The 25,061-nt window shown below is 31.5% G+C and overlaps 1 protein-coding gene across 1 annotated transcript in view; it reads right to left on the reverse strand.

Annotated features, from left to right (window-relative positions):
• LOC147073456 (angiotensin-converting enzyme-like) overlaps positions 1-25,061 on the reverse strand; it is a 564,409-nt gene that overhangs the window by 420,529 nt on the left and 118,819 nt on the right. The window contains exon 2 of the mRNA XM_085945495.1: positions 8,892-9,222. The gene's annotated coding sequence lies outside the window, so the exon portion shown is untranslated. The remainder of the gene's footprint in view (positions 1-8,891; positions 9,223-25,061) is intronic.

Raw genomic sequence — 25,061 nt, forward strand, 5'->3', positions numbered from 1 at the left:
TAACTAAAAGTTGTTATCGAATGCATGAGATGTTTTCAAATTATGTATTTTCAACATTATATATCCTGAATGTGGCCCTGTTGGTCTACGTAACATACGTAGGTACTTACGACAGTTTAACGTTTTTATAATCGGTTTTGGAATTAATTAATCCATATTAATCGCCAAAAACCAGTTCAACGTATGGAGTATATAATATTACGTCTGATAAAACTAATTAGAGTGGAAATTTAATTAGTATTCTATGTTACTGAATAGGGTAATAAAATATGATTTAATAAACCAATTCATGACTTTAAAAGGAAATACATCAACAATTTCAATGGTATCTTAAAATGGATTTTTTGATCTAAATCTATAGAATGATGATAGTATTATGGAATTTTATTTAATAGGTAGATACGTAATTCCTTTTATGGTTTCACTGCCAGATATATGTGGCGTCGCCCGAGTAAATAATAAGTGAACCTGCGTGGGGTTACTGCCAAAAGTTGGTAAGTCAATAAATTAGGTATTTAGAGTTAACAACGGGTTATGTGCATTTATAAAAATGTATCATAAAAAATCATGTTTATCCTATATTTATATACAACATGCACATAAAGCACAAAGAAATTATCATTATGCATGATTTTAAAGGGCATGTCAAATTTCAAATTGAAATTACTCCATAACTCGATTTCGAGACTTACCGACGTTTGGCAGTAACACACGATATTATAATGATTTGTTTTATTGGTTAAAATGCTTGAAGGTATATTTGAAATATAATTATTTATCCATAGATAAATTTTATTCATATATACTATATAGGTATTATAAAATCATCTCATATAAAATGTTCTATCGGGATGCCAGAAAGTTTTACCGCAATAAATTTTGATCGAAAAGTTTTTGACAATGGGTAACGAAATAAAACTAATATAAGTACATCTAAGGTTGTCAATCAGTTAACATACAATATGGTTATTTTTTTTTATTCATATGACAAAAAATAATGTTTATGCGTCGGTTTATAATATCGTGGGTTGGAATCCCGGCTCTTGTTTTTTTTTTTTTTTTTTTTAATAGTATTGCTTTTCAATTTGATTTGAAATTATTGACCTAATAGGTTGAGCAAGTGGCAAACATACATTTCTCGTAAAAACATAATCTTGTTAATAAAAATTCCACTATGTGGAGGCCCATATTATGATCCTATTAGGATCAGACATGGTCACAAGAAGAAATGAAGAAAATAAGTGTAAACAATATTAGGGTAGGTGTAGGTACTCAATACTAAAACATACTACTAGGTAAAAATAATTTTCATGTGATAATGCAAAATAAACGTTGTCAAAGTAACTTAAATTCAATATAAACATATTATACAATTTAAATAACTGCCAGTAGGTAGGTACATTTATATTATCAGAAAGCATATTTTTTGCACTACTTAAGTAATTGCTATTATGTAAAGCTTGTATAATAGCAATTACTTAGGTATAGACAATATAGTATTACAATTACATAGTATTAAGCTAATATCTTTTTAATTAAAGGGTATTTACACGATAGAAACGCATTATATGAATGTAAAATACCATGTATTTAATTAATTTATAATAATTAAAGTCTATCGAGTTATTTGTAATTTCATAAGCAAATTTTGGAAGATTCTGATTTCTGATGATGGATTTACAGCCCAAAACCGCTCTCCTCATGAATAATTAAAAATATTTCTGATATAATATATAAAATAATAAATAACAAAAACTGTATTACAATAGTAATATGGAATAAAAAGCACATTAATTTAGATCAATGATACTCAACCTTTTTTTTCTTCGGGCCAATTACATATATTTGTAAAGTAACGCGGGCCGCATCACTACCGGTGTGACGAAACAAATCATGAAACCCCCCGTTTTTTACAAAACATTTTTGAGATTTAAAAAATTATGCGTGTTTTTTAAATTAATCGTGTGCAATAGCAACACTCTTATACCAGATCTGATGTGGACCATAATGACAATCCTCTTCGGGTGTCACTATCTGTGCGTCAACTTCGAAACGAATCTCAAGATATACGAAATTCCTGATAATAAATGTGTTTCAGGCCGCACATATAAGCTAAAAGGGCTGCAGGTTGAGTATCGCTGATTGAGATCGTTCTGAAGATGGGACACAGCCTGAAACAATAGTTGTCATAAATAATTCTATACTATTTTAAAACAATAGTAACATATTTTAAAAATATCTAAATTTAGAATCGTTATGAGCATAGGTTTTAACAGAAACAGATGCTATCGAAGTATAAAAGAAAAAAATATAGAAATAATATTACTAGATAAAAAGAACTTTTTATATAATATAAAGTTTATAAATTTTCTGTTGAATTATTATACTCAATATGCTCAAACTTGTACTTAATATGAAGTAAATAAAAAACAAACAAACAAATAAGTATACAATACTGAAATGTCATTTCGACATTTCATTTTGATTTCCATAGTAACGCACGTAATATATTAATAATTTAGTTGCTAGGACCAGCTAGTCGGGAAGTTAGTTAAAAAACGATTGCAAGATTTTTACTGGATAAACAACCACCGGACAAACAAGAATACGAGCTAATAAAAACGTTGTAAAATAACTGTGTTTCAACGCCATGGTAAAAGCAATAAAAGAATATCGGTGTATAATACAAACATTATAAGTAATACAAATTATTTCACCTTTTGATAGCATTTCATTTAAATCCGTGCGACCTTCGACATAATATTATTATCATTTTAATTAAAAAATACATTATTTATTACATAATATTGCTATTAATAAAAACAACAATCATTGCGTTACTAACATAAAAAGAATTATACAATTAGTAAAACTCACGTTGTTTTATTAAATACTATCAAAGTAAGTAGATATCTATATCTAACTACCTACATACATTTTTACAATATTGATGTTATATTTATCGCATTGGTTTTATTATAAAAATAAACAATCATATTAATAATAATATTTATCAATATATTAATCAAAAATGAAAAATAAATAAATAGCACCAGTGGCGTTTGAAAATAAAAGGACGATTTTTTTAAATTTCATAGTACATAGGTATATGCAGAAAAGAAACGCGAGACTTGTAAAAATCTCGAGCGGGTAACGAGCCATTACTCAACGCACACAACGCAGTACACGTTACTAGCGAAGTAGTCAAATGTTTCATTATCTCGGAAAGTAGATCGGTGGTAGGTATATATTTAAAAACGTTTTTATTAGCTCGTATTCTTGTTTTTCCGGTGGTTGTTTGTCCAGTACAAATCTTGCAATCGATTTTTAACTAACTTCCTGACTAGCTAGACATTTGAAACTTTTAGAATACATCAGAACACGATGCCAATGCATTCTTTTAATACTTTTAGCCATCTTCAAGTAGAATTGAATTTATTTTCAGTTAATTCCGTTTTGTATGAAAAGTTATTTCGGAAGAAATCCGTAATCCAATCCACTATTATTGGTTGCTAAGGGGGTGGTCCTAGCAACTAATTTATTAATATATACGTGCGTTACTATGGAAATCAAAATGACATTTCAGTATTCTATATTTGTTTGTTTTTTAATTACTTCATATCAAGTACAAGTTTGAGCATATTGAGGATAATAATTCAACAGAAAATTTAAAAACGTTGTACATAAAAAGTTCTTTTTATCTTTTTTATATTTTACACACACTCACGCAAATATAGGCGCCGCTGGAGGTTCGGTTAAGCGGCTCATACATCCCTGACGCTCGTCATATACAGCAGCGATTTCCAAACTGGGAGGCGCGGAGTGTTGCAAAGGGAGGCGCGAAAAGTTTAACACAATTAATGTAGCCACAGGTTTGCAATTTGCAAATGCATAGTTTATAAAATGGCCGCTAGTTATAAACTACATAAAAAAAAACTATGAAAGGTTGTTTGCAAACCTGTCTGAAGATATGGAGAGTAATTTTATAATACCTCACTTCTATAATATTGTGAAGCACGCTGGCTATCTAGTGAAACAGTGAAATAAAAGGGACAAATCATAATATTGAAATTTGAGGCAAATTTGTTTAGGAACGATAATTTTGTTGTTAAACTCGTATATTTGGTTGATATTTTAAAAAAGTGAATAAATCAACGCAAGGACCAATAAGGCATTCACTGATTTAAAAAAACAAAGTAAAGGCATTTTTAAAAAATTGGAGCTTTGGAAATCAAAATTACAAAAAAATAAGTTCGCCATGTTAATGATTTCTGCGCCAGAAATATTGAAACAAACAAAAATCTATTTACTGAGTTCTTGGATAGTTTGCTAATGCACTTTTCACATTGTTTTATTAATAGTAAAAAAAAGTTTTTTACAATTATTCAACGGTAGGTAATTATAAATCATATTAATCCGATAGAGTCATATACACTCTTATAAGGCAACTCGCATGATGTCAATCACATCCTATTTGACTACCTCATGTGTCAGTTGAAAAGGAAGTACCCAAGTCTGTCCGACCTTTGGTTGAGCCAATTGGTTATTAAGACCTGTAGGTATATTCTATACTTATCGACCGCTCAAGTGATAAAGTGATAAATATTATCAAGCTTAGGGTACGTTTGTATCAAAGTATTATTTTAATTGTCACAATAAGTGCTAATACTTTGATACAAACCTACCGTAAATTTGATACTATTTATCACTTTATCACTTTAGCGGTCGATAAGTATAGAATATACCTACTGGTGTCTTTTGTAAATTAACCTATACTATGTATCTATAGTCTAAGCCTATACTTGATTGTTAACCATTTACTTATGTCGGTTGAAAGAAAAGGGTTGCTCAAGCCTGTCCGATCTTCAGTTGAACCGATTGGCTATTGCGACCTGGTTTATTTTGTAAATTAATCTAGAATTGGTTATTAGCCATGTCCATTGCTATTAATATCAATAATGAGGATCACCATGATGATTTTCATCAATCTAGAGGAAAATACATGAATAATAAAAAAGATCTACTTAGGTATCTACTAAAAATGGTAATTCCAAGAAAAAAGTGAAAAAAGTCCATATTATAAAAAATAATTTCTTACAAAGAACGAAACGTCTTATCTATTTAAATTTGAATTTCGAATAGTGTTATCTGTTATTGTAGCTTGTAGCACAAATTTATGGACAGAATTTCGAGACCGAAAGTAAGTATACAATATCACATAAATTAGATACATTAATGCTCTCTTACACAAAGGCCCGTACTTACAGCAGGGGTTTACGAACTTTTTGTTTCATGGCATCCTTATCTTATATATTTATACCTAAAGAATCTTCATCCTTAAAAATTGGATGTTTTAAGTCGCAAATTGAATTTTTCTCTTCATAACCAGATTCAAAACTTATTCCGAGCTCCCATCAAGTGTCAATAAGCAAAACAAACGTATCAAACGTACAAATCGTACAAATCAAACGTAGGTAAAAGACTTTTCTCCGTGACAATTTCAGTTTTATTTAGGGATCATTTTCCTTTTCCCAAAATTTCAACGAAAATATTGTACAAATATCGAAACGATAGACAAACGTGTCGCTAGATTTCAAAATCAGCCCCTAATGGATGAATAGGAGAAAACAGCTTTTTGTTTTCTCAAGTACACAGTCACAAGGGTGAAAGTTTATATTATTTCGAGTATAAAATATTTAAAATTAATAAGTTCCATATTTCGATAATGCAGAAATGTCATAAAGCAGTAGTTCTTCAGCAATTCACAAAAAGTCAAAAAATACCTAAAGGTGGACATGGCTGATTTTGAAATCTAGCGACACAAATGTGGGTCTGCGATATAAAAAAATCTAAAATGATAAAATATAAAATACAGTACGGATATCGGATAGTCAGTGTGGCGATGAAGAAAACAGCTCGTAAGCGCATTGAATCAATATTATTTGTTTTTCTTTCGAACAATCTCTGGCGCCCTTGGGGGTTTGGCCGCAGCACCCTATGACACCGCGACACACTCTTTGAATAACACTGCCTTACAGTATGAAATTATCACGGGTAAGTTGATATATTTAAACTTAACACTACATTAACATATAATGTTTTATAAAAAAATATAATAAAATATAGACGAAATTAATAAATAGAAGCACCTACAAATATTTGAATATTAAGATATGATATTATACATTCACGAAAATTTGTCCTTCATTCGCCTTAGGACAAATTTTCAACATTTTCATTGTACAATAATGTATGTAGGTAACTATTAAGTGATATTAACTGTCAATATTAATTTGATGGAATGACATTATAGTCAATTATTCAAATAAAACAGAAAATAATACAGTTAATAGTAGGAACTTATTACACACAATTTAATACTTTCATTTAAGGGGGGACATGCTCAGCATACGTCAAAATGGAGCTTTTATGCTATTTTCAAAGCATGACCCTTGATCAAAGTACGGTACATGTTCAAACACGCGCGTTAACGTGATCTTACTCCCTACTTCATTTATCGTTTGTAAATTTATGGCTACGGCCGTATGTTGTAGCTTAGCCACTGGGAAATGCCAATAGAAATGGCGTATTTCAAAAAAATACTACCTTATTCTTAGGTCAATAATTATTATAAAGCAAACATTATTCGTAGAATGTTTAGCACATTTGAATGGTCAAAGACATATCTTATAAACAGTATCTTTAAAATTATCTTTAAATGTGTAAATCTTGCCATTTTTTGAATAATAAAATGCCTAATTCTTGTCAAATTTGGGATCACAGAGATTATCAATATAATGTTTTATTGTAAATATTTCACTATAATAATGTCGACATAAATTTTACTAATGGTTTTATAAATGCTTTTAAAAATTAATAAATATAAAAAATCTTAACACCACTTCACATGGACGAACTGAAATATGACTATATTCTAAAACATTAGAGCGAGAGGTTTAAAAGAATACTATTTTATGTAATGAAAATACTTCATGCAGTCATCAAATAAATATAAAGGATAATAAGGCTTCAAAATTATGTAAATAGATTATCTACAACGTTTAAGGAATATACAGGATCATGCTTTGAAAATAGCATAAAAGCTCCATTTTCACGTACGCTGAGTATGTGGGCCGTTAAGTATATATAATTATTGATATCAATTTCCTATATCCCAAGCTTTTTATATCAACACATTACCTACGTGATTATAAGTAAATCAATGTATGTAGATATAGGTAATTTCATTATTTTTCAGAGATTTTGTTTATTATATTGTATTTAATTTGAATTCACGTCTTCAAAATATTTACTACCGGTGGCTCAGTTGGTAAAGCTCCCGTTTCCGAAGTCATGGAAGAGGGCTCGTCTGGCGTGAAAAGTGCACCTCGTTTTTTTAGTGAGTTTGATTGAGTACGACAATTCCTTGTAAAAATGTTCTAATATAACAACTTCCACTCTGCGGAGGCCCATATGGCCAGATTAGAAGCGAAAATATTATTTTACTTTTCACAATAAATTATTAGTACAAATAAGCAACTGTATTTTTCATAAATTTTCAACGTTTAGAGAATTTCCTACTAAGGAGCGGACGAAACTGGTCCTGATCTTCATTAAGATTAATGAATTTTTGCAATATCTCTACAATCGAATGAGGATCTAGGCTGCTTTCCAAAAGAGGTTTCATAACATATTATTTTATCATAATTACAAAAATTGCACTTTAATTAGCATAGCCGTAGTGTGAGAATGCGATGCAATGGGTTTGATGTACAGTCAAGAACGGCAACCGTAGCAATAGTCACATTCGCCCTGCGCCATTCCTGCGCAACAGAATAAATCGCATATGCGCATGTTCAAAGTTAAATTGTTCCACTATATACACATGCTCTACATCAGAGGGGGGCAAACTGCGGCCCGCGGGCCGCATGTGGCCCGCCGGGTATTTTTTTGCGGCCCGATATCATTAATTGTACTTCTGATAACGAATAACTTTTTTATATATTTTTTAAAAAAAATATTGACAATAGATTAAAATTTGTTTAGCAATAGTACGCGATCCATTTTCAATAGATATTGATAGTGTACCGACAGAGATACAACTTGAGATTATTGATCTGCAGTGTGACACTGATTTAAGAGAATTGCATCGTCGTGAAGAAATCTCCAAATTTTACAATGCCCTCAATTCAGACAAATTCGACCAACTTAAAGATTATGCAGGAAAAATGTTCGTTATTTTTGGATTAATCTATATATGTGAAAACATTTTCGATCATGAACCTCAATAAAAATTCTTTACGATCAAATATCTCCGATGCCCATTTACAAGCAGTTTTGAGAATTTCAACTACAAAATTAGCACCTGAATTTAAAAAAATGTTAAAAAATGTACAACAGTTTCATTCTTCTCATTAATTTTTTTTGTAATGTTTATTTTTCGTGATAATAAATAGTGTATATCTAAAAATGGTATTTTACTTGCGGCCCGCCGCTCATTTTCATTCTTGAATTTGGCCCTCCAGCCAAAAAGTTTGCCCTCCCCTGCTCTACATCGTACTAAACATTGAAACACAACATACGCGAGTTTCTAATCCTCGATCCACTGTTTGAGAAGATGTCAGTACTCACTAGGGCCGTCGAGGGTTATATTTCCGGAAAAAAAACAAAACATATCAGTATCAATATCTAAAGAAAGTATTGATCCTTTTTTAACGGCTCGGTATATATGTACTATTATAATTATTGTAATTTATTTTTATAAGTATTTTTTTCTTTATAATTAACCAGTTGCAATAATATCTACTGTACACCAATGGACCCGTCGAAGACATATTATTAAGATAGTACAGTATTAATAATTCGAGATAAGTCACTTAATATCAACTAACCTTTGACTCTTCGCCTTGTCACATGGATTGATCGAAGTTTCGTTCGTCCCAAGTCCTCGCGTATGGACTGTCAGAGAGTTAGTTACCTACACTGCTCTATTAGAGCGACAAACTTCAAGTGGTTAACTTGGTGTAGTAAACTTATTCGATGATTAAGTTAAAAGCACTGAACAATGATTATAAACAATACACTTTGTTTGACGATGCGGTCACTATGATGAATTAACCCGAAACCGGTCACAAAGTAGGTAACTCACTCGCGGAAATTAAATTTGCTTGACAAATTATTTGGCACGATATTGCGGTAGTACTACTACGGCTCTGGGCGAATCTGTAACAAAGAGAAATAAATAAATGGTGTTATTATTTAAAGTGAGCAAAATAATGTAACAAAAGGTTTTTTGGAATAAAGTGACAAACAAAGAGCTGTGAACACGGAGCATAATATAATTTTTCTCAAGCTTCGAGGAAGAAAATTTACGTGTAATATTTAGATGACAACAATAACCTTTACATTTTCCACACAAAACGTGAATTTAATGGCTTCAATTTGTTTAAAAAAGAGTTGACGATTTATCTTATTCATTTTAATGGTGCTAATTTTCAAATCTTGATGGAAAGACATTGTACTAATTAAAACGTAGTTTTTTTCTGCCCGTTGGGGTGCGAAATGTTTGGTCCATGAAGGGCCTTTGCTCTGAAATTAGTGACGAAAATTTGGTGGTCGTTTAGCGGAGAAAAAACTAGAGCAGTGGTGGCGGACCTATGGCACGCGAAATGATTTTGCATGGCACTCGTTTAAAGAGAAAATAAAACATATAATAATAAATTGTATACAAAATACAAGATAAATAAATGCTCTTCAAGAATAAGCATTACGTTTAATTTAAATATATAATTGCATAGGTCGGACCTTAGACTTGATGCGTCACATATAATATTATCGCACTAACATCATCAGGCGGCGGGGAATGGCGCGCCACGAAACTCTAATTTTGATCGATTTACAATGAGCGAGAGAATGCTTAATCTGATCGGAGCAATTCTGGTGTCAATTTATGCATAAATAACCCAAACTAATCAATACATGAACAAACAATTTCATTTCTACCCACACAAAAAGACTGCACCAAATAAGAAACAAAAACTTGGTGAAGCTAGTACCTAGTAGTAATTCTGGCAGACAAGTTTTAAAATTGGTGGACCGAAATGTATGGCGTAATTGAAAAAAGTGATATGTGTGCTATGCTTTGTGAGTGGTATCTAGGACATTATAATTTTTTAAATAGAATTTTTTAACTATGTTTCCCCATCATAACTGTTCGGCACGTCAGACAGTTAAAAAATAATATTTGGAAAATTTTGGCACGCGTACGTAGAAAGGTTCGGCAACCCTGAACTACAGAGTAATACCCCGTTTATAAGTGCATGAATTTACTGCTAACAGTACGTATATCACGGCAATAACAAGAAAATACGCACATAAACACGTATTACCGTGCAAGATTGCATGCTTGGATCAAAAAAGTTCAGCAGCTTGTGAAGTTTCACGCGACACTGTTGCGATATCTGCGCCTGCGCAGTAGAACGATAGTGGCGAACCTGACGGAAAAAACACTAACAACATCGTGCAAAGCATTTTTGACGTTTACTAATTTTCACAACCTGTCAAAATATACCATCATACTTACAACGACGCGTCTCATTTAAGCTTGAAGAATGAGATTGGCGAGACAGCAAACACTTTAACGTGTAAATATTGATTGTCGCAATAGTTTAATTGACACACTCAATAGCGGCCTTAAGCCTGGCAACGGGGTAGGTCAATTTTGAATATATTATTTTAATTTGCCTTTTCGTTGTATACTTAAAAGACGTATTGCAAATTAGCTTTTTATACATTATAGAAGAAGTACTATAAATTTTTATATGTAGGTTACTTACCCTTAAAAAAATTCCATTTTTCACGTTGTCAACTCATCGTTAACCGAAATTGCACCCAACACGTTATAATTTTTTGTAAATTAGGTCAAAAAATAAACTTTGTGTGTCTATTTATACACCTAATAACTGTTGTACTTAATACTATTTAAGAACATAAGATTAAAACAATCAAACACATTTAATAAAAACTCCGTTATAATACCTAGTGTTATGGAATGGCGGGATCATTTATATATAAACACTTTTTATATTTCCACTGATCTCATTAGAAGGTAACTTTATGATTAATATAGCAGATTACATTTTAATCGGTAACTTGTACACAATGGTTTAATACAGAAAATGCAGTCGATGGGTTTTACTCAAAGGTTGGATTTAAACTGAACTACAAATTAATAAAATAATAATATGAAACTTTCAGAGAACAATGGTCAGTTTGAAATAATAAGCGACAACAAATAAGAATAAAAAGGTTTGCCGCACAAATGAGACCTTGAAACCACAGAACAAAACTCTTGAAACATTTAAGGAAAAATTTATATCATTCTGTTTCATTTTACATATTGAAAATAGTATAGCTGTCTCGTTTTCGGCAATGACCAAAATTTAGTGTATGCAAGCGATAAAACAATATGAAAAAAAGGCGTGTTTTGTGCTTTCTTTCCGTCTCACATATGGGAAATGAGAGAGAAAGAAATATTAAGAAATATGAATCTTGGCGTTCATGAAATTGACCGAGAAACGCTTTTGAGAGTTGAGATACGTGTGTGTGTGTGGTGGTTAGATACACGTACATACAAATTAGCGTGCGTCACGTTACGATCGCTCGCCAAAACGGAAAAAGGCGTAGGATAATAATATATAGGAGATAATTGACATTGTATAATGTATATAGATTGTAAGATATTTATTTTTGGGAGGTCATTGACTATTTGACCCTAGGAGCCAGCCGCCCATGGACACACTATTGGTGCCAGTAAATCCATGCACGTGTCAGGCGCTATATCGTTCTTGAGAGTATCTGACGCAGCGGATTTAACACAGACATTCACAGAGGAAATGCAGTCGCAAGGGGTTGAGGGAGGTATTCTACCTGTTGGCCAGCGCGACATTAATTACAATGGACAAACAAAACGTTGATTATTTTATCATATTGTTATTATTATCAATAGTATAATATTGTATTATTTAACCTTAACCCAGGGGGGGGGCAAACTTTTTGGATGGAGGACCAAATTCAAGAATTCAAAATTAGCGGCGGGCCGCAAGTAAAATACCATTTTTAGATATACACTATTTATTAACAAGAAAAATAAACATTACAAAAAAATAATGAGAAGAATGAAACTGTTATTACATTTTTGAATTTTTTTTTTAAATTCAGGTGTTTATTTTGTAGTTGATATTCTCAAAACTGCTTGTAAACGGGCATCGGAGATATTTGATCGTAAAGATTTTTTATTGAGGTTCATGATCGAAAATGTTTGTTCACATATATAGGTTGATCCAAAAATAACGAACATTTTTTTGCATAATCATTAAGTTGGTCGAATTTGTCTGAATTAAGGGCATTGTAAAATTTTGAGATTTCTTCACGACGATGCAATTCTCTTAAATCAGTGTCACACTGCAGATCAATAATCTCAAGTTGTAGCTCTGTCGGCACACTATCAGTATCTATTGAAATCGGTGTTTAACGTAGAAAACAGTGGTTACATAGTGTGAGACGAGACGCAAGGAAGACATACTGAGATAATACATTTACGAAACAACAAATTCTTCAAATTTTAATCCATTGTCAATATTTTTTAAAAAATCATAAAAAAGTTATTCGTAATCAGAAGTATAATTAATGATGGAGGGCCGGGCCGCAAAAAAATACCCGGCGGGCCGCAGTTTGCCCCCCCCCTGCCTAAACCGATTATAAATATGCGAACACATGTCTTTCTATCTCCATTTTTGTTTACATTATATAATAATATGTATAAATTCATAATTGGCGGAATTTCAAAGACATGAGATAGCGAAGTTTTTAGTATTAATTAGCATGAATTACAAAGGGATCAATAGTCAAATGGATAAGAACATTTACCCGGACACGCATTACATATTATTATTGTCGTCTTTTGTAACGTAATTAGGTATACTATATTTTACGAAAACAGGGTAAAAATTATAGTACTTATAAAAAACATCTTAGTACATACCTACACGGTATGTTTTTTGTAATTGATATTTCAAAATTATAATATTTTTAACATATTTGTCGTGAAATTATTTTAGCAATTCTTAACACACTATTTAAAATTTTACACAAAACTAAAATTATTGTTCTTAGTAGTTTTCTTGCCAATTCGAGCATTTTTGAATACGCATCTAGCTTTCAAAATACGCATATGCCGTTATATCTAGCGTTGATTGATATCACATACAGCTTAAAATTTTCAATAAATTCACAATTTATTTATTTTACATATAATGAACAAGACAAATTATAAATTCAAAGCGTTCACGACATGACATAAAGTAAGTTTTAACAATAATTTTCAAATAAAAATACAGGGTAAGGTGAGTAAATAATGCAATTATAATAAAATAAGAAAAACAAAAGTAGGTACTTGGAAGCACACAGAGCTAACTAGGTTAATAGACCCTATGTTAAAAACTTATAAAACAACGTCCACCCAAATTCGACTCACGTAAGTGGAATATATCAATATCCGAAGCGATTTGATTAAATATAGTAATATTGCTCTCCCAATTGGCATAACTAATGGCAGGTTAGTTCTGAGTAAGAGGAAGGGAGAACAAATAACGGATGCCCCCGATTACTACGATAATTATCATAGACACGCAATAAAATAACACGAAGAATGGCAGAGTTTTCATTGTATACGTCGGAAAAAATATACAAGTAAGTAGAGATCGCTTCTAAACTAAATATACGTGCAGGCATTCAGTACATACTACTTTACCAATTAAACCAAATATAACATACAATATTTAAATTTTAAGTGATGGTAAAATGTTGTATCTGAATTAATTTTTAGTTGTATGATTTTTTTGTTGGAACCGAAACCATAGTTTCTTTTGTCAATTTCTTATATGTATTGAGTAAATATAGCACTTTTTTCTGCCATCTAGCTTATTTTCTAACATCTTGCAAATTATGTAAATGACAGTGAAAACTGTGAGTTCGAATCCCATTCGGTCCAACCCATTTTTTTCTGTGGTTTTTCAAAATAATATATTGATAATAAAAAGAATCTCATATTCTCAAAGCATTGTATGTGCAGTATTTAATAATACAAAATATTAATCAATATTATAATAATATATGTAGTAATATAGTACTTAATATAATTATATAATTTAATACAGAATAGGATCGGTTTCGTTCATTACGCAGCTTTGATTTATATTATTATAAAACTAGTCTATATTTAGTAAAAATTACCAGATAATGGAATTATTTTTAATTTACAAAACATTTGTTTTGTTTACACAGCAGTGGGTCTATTCTATACTTATCGACCGCTAAAGTGATAAAGTGATAGATATTATAAAAACTTAGGGTAGGTTTGTATCAAATTATTAGCACTTATTGTAACAATTACAATACGTTGGTTGTATTGTTGCAATATGTGCTATATTTTAACAGCAGCAAGAGAGGCGCTGTTAAAATGTAACGCTTATTGCAACAATTACAACCAACGTATTGTAATTGTTACAATAAGTGCTAATACTTTGATACAAACCTACCCTAAGTTTGATAATATCTATCACTTTATCACTTTAGCGGTCGATAAGTACAGAATAGACCCACAGGTGTACGGGCATATGTAACCTTTCTTATCATTAAAAACATACTATTCGTCGTTTATACGCATTCAAGAATTTATTTAAAAGGTCTGTACACGTCAGTAGATACCAAGAAAAATGAAAACCAATATCTACTGATATTATAATATTATCTGCCACTTGGTGCTATTGAAATACTAATCAAGATTAAACAATTATTAGTGATCCAAGTGCGAAGATTAAATATATAGTATTATTCACTGATGATACATAACTATGGAAAAACTAAGAAACACAGGAAAATTTGAGAAAATACATATGCACAAGATTTTAGAAAGACGCTTTTTTAATTGAAAATGCATAGATTGGAAAAGTCTAAGAAATAAAACGAGACGTGATGACCAGTACAATTATTTTATTATATTCAAAATAAACGACTGTATTAATGGATAATACGATTATGCATTATAAAACTATGGAGAAAATATTATTAAATACAAATACTAAAAAATCAATTACACTTACAATCGTTATTGTTCGCTGTATGCACTTATTGTCTTCTATCTATCCATTTGGCTACTACCTATTCACTTTATGTAGATCGAAAGTCAAGGCGACAGTGTTGAAAGGTGAATTGACAAAAACCAACTAAACAAAAAAGTAATGAATCAAAGGCGATATGAGTCTACCTAGTGATAGCTAAAAGTCCCGTAGATGACATGAATATTTTGGCAAACGATTAGCATGACCCATCGCCCATCGGTTTTGGATTGTTTAGCAAAGAAGTCGAAAACATTTTATTAACATTATTTATTAACCAACATAATTTTTTTTATCATCACATTTAAACACAATTTCAAGGACGCTATAGCTAAAAGAATTAAATACTGTTCACCAGTGGCGAAGGGTGGAGGTAGGCTGTTTAGATCCGACAGAAGCAGTGCACACTAAACGTTTTTAATCATACGTATTTGTCTTCATTGATCTAAGACGACAATTAACGATGTTGGTTAAATTTAAAAATTCAATTAAGCCCTGCGAAACCAAGCCATAATAGATAATAGACAAAAAATGTTCATTTATCTATAAAATAGGTAAAATTATGCCGTTAAATCATTCATTATTTTGGATATTTTATATAGATAGAGTAATATTTTATATTTATTATGGTTTGGTTCAGGCAGAACTTAATGAATTAAAAAAAAAAACTATCCGACACCGACGTAATATGTATTCAATTCAACGAAAACAAATAAGTATGAATGAAAAAGTGTGCATTATTTTATTGGATCGTCCACAGCTTACCAAAACTATTATGGTTTGGCTTATGCAGGGTTTGATAGATTTTTAAAAACTAACCAACACAATCTGTAAATTGTAATCTTAGTTCAATAAAAACAAATACGCATTACTGACAAAGTTTAGCGTGCATTATTTAAGTCAGATATTAAGAGCCTACCTCCACCCTTCGCCACTGCTGTTCACGCCAGCTATAAATCGTATAAGAAATATCATTGCAAATGGATCCAAAGGTAATGGATAAGATAAGAGTACTCACTCGGACAGTGAATAAATGTGACATCATATCATATCTTAATCAGACCTAATATTTTTATAGAATTTTTTCTAATAGGTGTGATTTTAATATTTTTAAAATGATGTAGTTTCAATAACATTAATCTTTCAGTACTATTTAAATAAATATTAATCAAAATAAAAAAAAATAATTAACAATAATAGCAAAGGAAATACCTGTATTAATTATTAGTAAGAAAATTATATTTTTATTATGTATGTATGCCGATCTAAAAAAAGTGTAGGTATATTGCTTGACTAGAGATCGCTTTATTTATTGTATATAAATCAAAATAAATTGAATATTGTTTTTATTACGTAAGTTTTTGTGTTGTTGTTAATGTTTCATAGTATTTTTTCCGCTTACTTAAAGGAAACTATGGTATTGTTGTTTAATTTAATAAAACGCATTTTTTGTAGTACTTATTCCACTTTTAAATTGATACAGTTGAGAATGTCCCTCTGAGGCGGACGAAACCGGTCCTAATTTATTGATTAAAGAATTGAAAATAAAAGAAACTGTGGTAAACAGTGAAATTGTTTAAGAAGTCACGTTATGGTAAAATTAAATTTCCTTATTTATGATATTAACAATGTGTGTGAATCCAGTCTTTAAGAAAGGTGCTTATTTACGTATGGTGTTTGGATTAAATCAGTGGTTTCCAAACTTTATGTTACTGCGCCTCCCTTTGAAAAAAATCTAATCTTGGCGCCTACCCCCCTTTATTTCATTGGATAATACCTTTTTAAATAGTCAACAATGTACTAATACAAAAATGAAAAAAAATAAACAAGGTTTTACTGCTTATATTATATTCATTTTTAAATTAATTTGTTTTTCATGTGATGAATGTGCTTGTTTATTAGCGCAATCAATTTCAATAGTAGTCAATCCAAATTCATAATCGTACATTGACAAATGGATTCTAGTTAAGGGCAGTGTGGTGCTCTAATTTAGTGTTTCTTATTTAAAATATTCAATAGTCCTGAAACAAGCAGTGCCGCAGGCGATTTTTTTACTATTAATAAAATAATGTGAAAATTGCATTAGCCAACTAACCAAGAACTCAGTAAAAAGATTTTTTTTTGCTTCAATATATCTGGGGCAGAACATGGTGAACTTATGTTTTTGTAATTTTTATTTCCAAAGCTACAATTTTTTATGAATGCCTTCACTTTGTCTTTTAAATTAGTGAATGCATTGGTGGTCGTTGCATTGATTTATTTACTATTATTTTTTTTTAATTTCATCCCAAGTTTAACAACAAAATTATCGTTCCTAAACAAATTTGCCTCAAATTTCAACATTGTGATTTGACCCTTATATTTAATTTTTACGAGATAGCCAGCGCGCGTCACAATAGTATAGAAGTGAGGTATTATAAAATTAGTCTCCATATTTTAAGACAGGTTTGCAAACAACCTTTTATTTGACTGTTTTTTTATGTAGTTTATAACTAGCGGCCGTTTTATAAACCATGCATTTGCAAACTGCAAACCTGTGGATACATTATTTGTGTTAAACTTTTCGCCCCTCCCAGTTTGGAAATCGCTGCCTTAAATACTCTAAGTATACACGCTTTTTTTAGTATATCCTGATTGTATATTATAATATTAGAATTGAAAGATTTTTTTCTACATTGGATCACTTCCCGAAAGTTTATGACCCCTTATCATCGTTTCTAATTTGGTATGCACAGTAAACAAATCTGCAGGTTGACAAAGGCCTAATACCCAACGACGGCCCTGTCAGGATCTATAAATCATTATTATTGAATACCTTTCAAACGACGGCCAATTGTACACACAGGACAGGTTGCCTGCTTTGATATGCGTAATGGATTATCGAATGGTCAGGGTCGGGGTTAGCTACCGGCGAATTTAAAGCTTATCTCTCATTATTCATTTATTTATTAATTAAAATCGGCATTGCATTTCAATAACATGACTTTTGGACGTCTCCAGGAAACGTGTTCACTGTCATCTGCTTGTCGATTACCCTTTCACCGATTTTAGCCTCATGGGACTGTGTCTTTTTCGACACAGTTTAAACCTATATCTATAGTCTATGGTTTAAACACATAGTCTACGTCTCCTGGCCACGCTTTTCTCTTTTGGTATATTGAACAATATCTTCTTGGCTGGTTGGTGTCTTCAATCCTTGAGACATGGCCTGTCATACAAAGTCCTTCTCTCTCCCACTCTCACGTATGAGACAACAGGGTAGAGCAGTGGTTTCTAAACTTTATGTTACTACGCCTCCCTCCTTATTTCATAAAATACGACAGAATAATAACAAGGTTTTACTATACTTATAATATATAATGCGATGGATGTACTTGTTTAATTAGCACAACGTTTATCAATATTGAAGGTAATTCAGAAAATCCAATTCACAAAAATGTGATGTTACAAAAGGCTACTTGCATTGCTTTGCTTGACAAAGTGATAAAACGTTTACTCTAATTATTGTAGAACGCATAAATATTAGACAATATATGACATTCGTCATAATTAATTAATCACCTTTTGTTGTTTCTTCAATGACGAAACAGTTGCTTTACAAATACTATGTAGTAAATAAATATTTAAAAAAAAATCAAAATTATAAAATTTGATAAACGGTGAGCAATAAATTAAAAATAAAGTGATAAGATAAGCAATTAAAAATTATACTAAATGATATGATAAAACCAAGATAGGCAATTATTATGATGATTTTCGTTTTTCTAAATTCAAGAGAAATACTGTGGATGCCAAAAATATTACTCAATTTTTATTGATATATATTATAGTATGTCAAATAGAATATGGATGATATGAAATGAGATGTGAGAAAACGAAATGGTATATAATCATTGAGGAAACGTAGCGTATGTGGGTACGTATATTGCACAGTAATGTGAAAACGATCAATCATATATCGAATAGACAGATTAGCAGAATATAAAAAACTGCTTCATAACACTAGGTATTCTACGGAAATAGATTGTGGTCAAGTCATTGCTAGAGATTTAGTACAAACCTTTTTTAACTATATAGAAATCCCCCCCCCCCTCCAGAAGTCGTCCTTAATAATGACGAGATGTTTTTTTAAAATTATAACCTCCCTTTCCATCCCATCGCAAACTTAGTGGCTAAGGCCCGTTTCAGACGGGACACCGGTGTTTCGCTCGATATAATATAGGAGGCCTTTGTATTCGAATAAATGTGCATTTCTATTATGTTTATGAACGCCCCAGAGCTAATGAGTCATCGCATAATTTCGCGTTATAAATTAGAACATAAAACTGGCTGCGGTAATAAAAACTAGTGTATCGGCGGCTTGAGAATGTAGCGGCTGACGGAAAAGTGTATCGGACACGCGTTGACTCATTAGCTCTGGAGCGTTCATAAACATAATACAAAAGCACCTTTATTCGAATACAAAGGCCTCCTATATTATATCGAGCGCGACACCGGTGTCCCGTCTGAAACGGCCTTAATCGTATACCGCCTGCATAAATTACGTATAAACAAAATTATAAATGTCTGCTGGTAGAAATTGAGATCGCAAGGAGTGCCTTTCTCAAAATGAGACGCTTCCTTAGCAATCGAGACCTTAACCTATGTCTGATACTGCGTATGGTACATACGTTGCAATATTTTCTAAATTCTATTCTATGGTATGGAAGTATGGACTTTAGCTGGGCGTCTTACGTGGGCGAGTCGGCGAAGCGTTGAGCGGCGCGCGCAACTCAAACGTCACGGAGACTTGAAGCTTTCGAGATGTGACTGTATAGACGCATCCTCAAAATTCCTTGGACTGACCGGGTGACAAATGTTGAAGTTCTCGATCAAATGGAGAAGGACCGAAAAGTTCTACGTAGTATCAAAACCAGGAAACTACAGTACCTCGGCCACAATATGAGAGGACAAAAGTACAGAATTCTCCAACTTGTCATTTAAGGAAAGATCAATGGTAAGCGTAGCAGAGGACGACGTCGCATGTCGTGGCTTAAGAACCTATGTGATTGGTACGAGTGCAACTACATTGATCTGTTCCGGGTAGCAGATGATAAAGATTGATCGCCTTGATGGTGGCCGACCTCCGCTAGGGGATGGCACAGTAAAAATATAAATGAGGTACGTAATATTTTTTAAGCACCTTCATTCGTTACAAAAGCATCAGCTTAATTATTATCAAGCTCGACGAAAGTAGGTACGTGGTAGTGAAAGATTTAGGATTGTGACAAGGAGAAGGGGCTAAGTAAAGTATTCATTACGAAAATAGTGTTGATGTTTATTAGTAAATTTATATGGCAGGTGTCAGTCGTCACAAAAATGCACACGTACCTACCTATTTACCTAATTTTAATAGATTTAACAATTTTCTTATGTCTGCTACCATTAATACATTTTTAATCCGAACGTAGTATATTTTACATTTAACATTGCCGGCATGCAAATCTAATGAATTATTGTATACATTTTTATAGTGCGTTCCATCTATTTTCGCGCACACTTAAGAATATTAATGTTTTACATAAAACTATTTACGATTCTAAATGATTACTACTGTCTTGAATTCCAAATCGATATAATTCTTTATGCTTAATACAATAATATGCATCAAGAATATCAATTGCTCCCAAAATAATATTATAGTCATCTAAAACACATCGATCACATTATGGCGCCGACTCACACAAAGTAAAAGGTGACGCATTATCCCGAATCGATTTGCTTGATTGTTTGCTTAGTAGCTAAAAAACATAATCCAAAATTGTTAATGCAACTCATGTTTATTATGTAGATTTTATGAATCATTTTACATTTCCAAATAGATAATTTCAAAACGTCTAGTTTCAAAAACCGATAAGTCCATAATTATTCAAAATTTGTAGTGAGTAGGTACATAATAAATATGACTTCTTTGTTTCAAAGTCCGTGTCCGGAAACTTGTATCACGTATGCAGTTCGCCGTAACAGTGAAATATTGTATCGGTTACAGGAAACCAGCAGCAAACAAATTTTGAAAATAGCCGATAGGTATACTGGATTATTTTTTAGGTTAGGTTCACTTAGGTTTGGTTAGGTTAGGTTTTCATTCTTGAATTTATGAATTTTGCCAAAATCAGCTATGAAAATTGAATTAATGTTTATATTGAATCTAATAAAATTGGAGACATGATAGTAAGTATACGAGCATCTCTTTCCGATAGAAAGCTCACGGCGAAATGTGCACGGTGAAATGTTTTACGTACAATTTACATGTAACTTCAGCGTTAGTTTAATTTTGCACTTAAAACTTTTAAACCACTGATGTGAACACAACTAATACATTTTTAAAATAATACAAATTACACAGTTGTTAAAGTTTATCGTACCCACTATACTAGCAAGTTAGGATTCTGGTTTCGTATGTTTTTTTTTTATATCCGATTATATTTTGTTAATTATTTTTTACAATGTTTTTGTTGGTATTAATACTAAACGTTTATGTATCTTTCGCTGTTACCGCATATGTCCAAAGACTTCAAAGCTTAATTTTTCTAGACCTCGTCGGACATGGTTACCCATTGTAATTGCTAAAGGAAAAGCATCACGGAGACACGTGGCCGTTGTGAAATACAAATGGAAGCCGAATTAATTAATAATAAATGTGTGCGACTAAAGCCTAACTGTCGCCATTCCAACAATAGAATATTCAAATAAGGTGAGCAGTGAAATTTTAATGAAGTCCAAAAATTCAAACGACCAGAAACAAAGCAGATGAGGAATAATAAATTATTTTGTATGACTGTTTTGTCAACTACATTTTTATCTTCTGACTTTGAATAAATATTGAGTAAGTAATAGATATGTTTGTACATTTAATATAACATGTACCTACCTACGTAATGATTTTAAAAATCTTAAAACATATCAATTAGAAAGATCCTATGAAATAATTCGATCAAGTCGGATTTTCACTCACATCTTTCACGATAATTTAACAAGAGAGCAAACACAGTTAAAACAGAGTTTGGAAGTTGAATTCTGAAGAAGTAATTTTTTATTGTGTGTACCTATCTACCCAATAGAGAATATAATATTTCACATTTATTAGATTGTTATAACGTATTATTAGAGATTGTAAAAAATGATAAATTTCGAGATTCTCATTTCTCGAGAATTCGAAAAATTCAAACGGGAAAAAAGCTGTCCACGTCAACTTTGATCTGAAAATGAGCAAGAAAGGTTACCTAAATTAAACTCTTGGCTTTACCGGCTGAGACAAGAAATAAATATATTTATTGAGAATCCTCGAGATCTAAATAAACCAATACTTACGTAAATCAATCACGAACTCTCGAGAAAAAATATTTTGAAAAAAATATTTAGAATTCTAGAGTCTTGAGAAACTAAAAAAGTGAAGAATTCCCAAGCTCTAAACTACATGTTCCAATCATAATCTTTCACAAAAATGGGTCAAATAGGGAGAGAAAATAAGCTAAATGGCAGGTTTTCTAAAAATAACAAAAATGACTAGAAACGAGTATTTTTAAAAAGTCATTATTATTAACATTGTTTTCTTTCAGAACTAATAAATACATAAGTCAGGTAGGAAATTTTGTCATCTCCTAAATATTGTAAGTAACATTATATTTTATTAGAAAAATATAGCGTAACAGCATGGTGATTGTCAAGAAAATCTCGCCAAATATTCTAGTTTTTTTTAGAATCTAAGAGCGGAATGCACAATCTAAGATTCGTTCCTAAGGATAAGTCGCCGAAAAGCATGACTTAACTATAGACAATCCTAAGTATAGAGTTAAGGAATCCTTAACCATAGACTACTTTTGTTATGAACACGCCCCCTTCTGTATTACCATTTACCACTGACAGCTGCTGTCAAAATAAATTCGCATGTCTATAACACAGTCCATACACTCAAATTCATTTAACAATGTATCTCAATATGGATATTGATAGTGTTAATTCGTTTGGCATGTACTTGCAGAATATTATTTTATTTTTATACGCCAGCCCGCAGAAATACAAAATACCAGATAAAGAATGACACTAGACGCTAGTGTTACCATGTTGAAAAAAAATCTTGTGGTGCCTGTGGAATCACGTATAAATGACTTATAACGGAAACATAAGAGTATTATAATTAAATATTAATATGTATTTATAGTTATTGCATGCATTAAAATGCAGTTGTCATATTTTTGTCATCGTTTAACAATTATAAAATAATTTACCTGATTTACCTAACGAGAATTTTTAAATATGGTATTATTTTCAATAGAAATGATCTTAACTAAGGACAGTGTTTCTGCATAGTGTTTTCTGCTAAGGAAATTTTAGTTATGACTAAAGGCCGGATCTTTCGAGTCTTTAACCGTCAACCCATAAAAAAACACATTAAAATGGTGGACGAATCCAATATCCTAAGGAGACTTTTGCCCAAATGATTCTTAGTATGGATTTCTACAATTAGTCAGTTGTTTTTTCTGGCAGCTCAGGTGCGATGATAATTATTGTAATTAAAATAATCGTCTTGCCAATATTATAATGCGAAGTGTGGCCACTTCAAACGAATTCAAATTCGCAAATCGCAATTAAAAAGATCGCATTACAAAATTGATGTTTTGTTTTATTGCAGGTAAGTAATGGTAAACCATTTTTATAAACTGCGTGTAGAATATGTTTTTCATAATTAAATATCGAATAGCTTTTGCGTACCTACCATTAATATAAATACAAATATTGAAAGATTTTGTCCGCTGACCCGTTTTATGTTCTAAATGTATCATATTGATACCTATTAGTATTACCAAGTGACAATACCGATATCGCAAAAGTACCTACATATCTTTTATTTTGTTAACTGTTAATTCATGGTGGAACTGCATTGTATAATTGTTTAATTTAATAAAACGCAATTTTTTGTAGTACTTGTACCACTTTTAATCAATAAATTAGGACCGGTTTCGTCTGCCTCAGAGGGAAATGAGTTCAGCCTTTATGCCTTCAGTTGAAAATGTCCCTCTGAGGCGGACGAAACCGGTCCTAATTTATTGATTAAAAATGGAATAAGTACTACAAAAAAATGCGTTTTATTAAATTAAACAACAATACCTACATATCGATAAAAAAGTCATATACTTATTTATTTATTTAGATATTTAAGTATTTTGAGGATGCTCTGCCCAATCTGGTCTATTTGATTATAAACTATTGACATTGAAGAATTTCATCAAATTGATCGTAAGAAACTTCCTCTTCAAAATACCAGTGGCGTACGGTCTATAGAATACATATGTAGATGCGAGACATCCCTGGAAATATTCGTTTGAATAATTAAAATACCTACTATTATAATATTGTGTATTGCGTGAGCCGTAATTGCATTTTTCTAAAAGGTTTGCAGTATAATATTACTTCAGATTTTCACTTATTGAATAGGTTTATTATAAATATTACGTATTACGTTAATATATTTAGATTTAGAATATTCCAGAGCTACTAATCCGCAATGCCACACACTAAACTACTCACCGTGATTAAATTAGTTATAAGACCTTGAGTAGATAAAATGCATGTTACAGACCTACAAACTTATCTGAAGAATGGGATGGGGGAGCCATTGTTGAAAACTACCCAATCAAGACTCGTAATTGGACAAAATCTGACATTTTTCAAATTTTGACCAATTTTCAAAATGGCGTCCTATGGTAGTTCGTAGTTCCATTTTTGGCCATTCTACAGGTAAGTTTGTAGGTGTGTAACGTTAAAAAAAAATCCCGCCGTCCCATTTAATACTTCAGATTTTCACTTAGTGATTGTATTGCGTTAATATTTATTGTTGTTTAATTA

Source organism: Rhyacophila brunnea, unplaced genomic scaffold (assembly GCF_057557595.1).
Source record: "Rhyacophila brunnea isolate RB1 unplaced genomic scaffold, BYU_Rbru_1.0 scaffold_18, whole genome shotgun sequence".
Taxonomy (NCBI): Eukaryota; Metazoa; Arthropoda; class Insecta; order Trichoptera; family Rhyacophilidae; genus Rhyacophila; species Rhyacophila brunnea.